This window comes from Nannospalax galili, unplaced genomic scaffold, assembly GCF_000622305.1.
Source record: "Nannospalax galili isolate Female #2095 unplaced genomic scaffold, S.galili_v1.0 scaffold3733, whole genome shotgun sequence".
NCBI classification, from domain to species: Eukaryota; Metazoa; Chordata; class Mammalia; order Rodentia; family Spalacidae; genus Nannospalax; species Nannospalax galili.
The window spans coordinates 13,063-14,065 of NW_008333157.1; positions in this window are offsets into that span (position 1 = coordinate 13,063).

The window sequence follows — 1,003 nt, forward strand, 5'->3', positions numbered from 1 at the left end:
GGGTTTTTCTTGGACCTATATTATCTGTATGTGACCAGTTGTGGAACTCTGTAATCATCTCCATGTATTGAGAAAAGAAGTTTTTTGATGAGTGGTGAATGGTATACATGACTGTAAATTAAGTGTACAGTAAGAAATTACATTTTTCTATGGATATTACAGAGGGAGCGTTTGCTCTAGGATCTATGTCATCTCTAGCTACGTGTATTTGGCTATCTTTGCAGTGCCACATATGAGTTCTCTCCCATTGAGAGGGCTTTAAGTTCAATTAGATAGCTATATATTACTCTGAAGATAAAAGTGCCACTACTACACCAACACAGATTGTTGTTCCAGTCATTGCTGTGGTTATTAAGCTTTGAAGCCTACACCAATCTTAAATAAGACCCATGTAAACTCATGATACCAAACCCAACATATAAGTGGGGAAATATGCATCAGGCCCCAACCTTTGCTGAAGAGATATTGGCAGCTGATTATTACTGAGGCTTCTATGAGGGAATGAAGATTGGGCAGTAGATCTAAAAATGATTAAAATATTCTCTGTGAAATGCACAAAAATGGAATAAAACCATATATTTGAAAAAAATAAAGCAAAGAGAAAGTCCACATTAATTGCCATTGGAAATGGAAAACTGATACGTATTATGACTGAAATAAATTATTATTCATTATAGAATGCAATGAAGAAGTACTAAAGAATATTTCTTAAAAACAGATTTTTTTTCTTTCAGTATTGAAATAAAATTCTAAAATCATCACTAACCCAGGTAGTCTTAATGCAGAAGTTCATGTGCATCTTAATAAAACTGTTTTCTGTTTGTTTTTGTTTTTTGTTTTGGCATGAATGTTGTCTTAGTAACAATAGAAAACAGAACATAAAAGACTCATGTCCTAACAGGAATAAATATGACCTAAACCTAGGTACAGGATATAGCAGTTCAAACTACACGTGAAAGTAGCAGCTTGGCTCTGCTTTTCAAAATGGTAACCCAAGATGCTT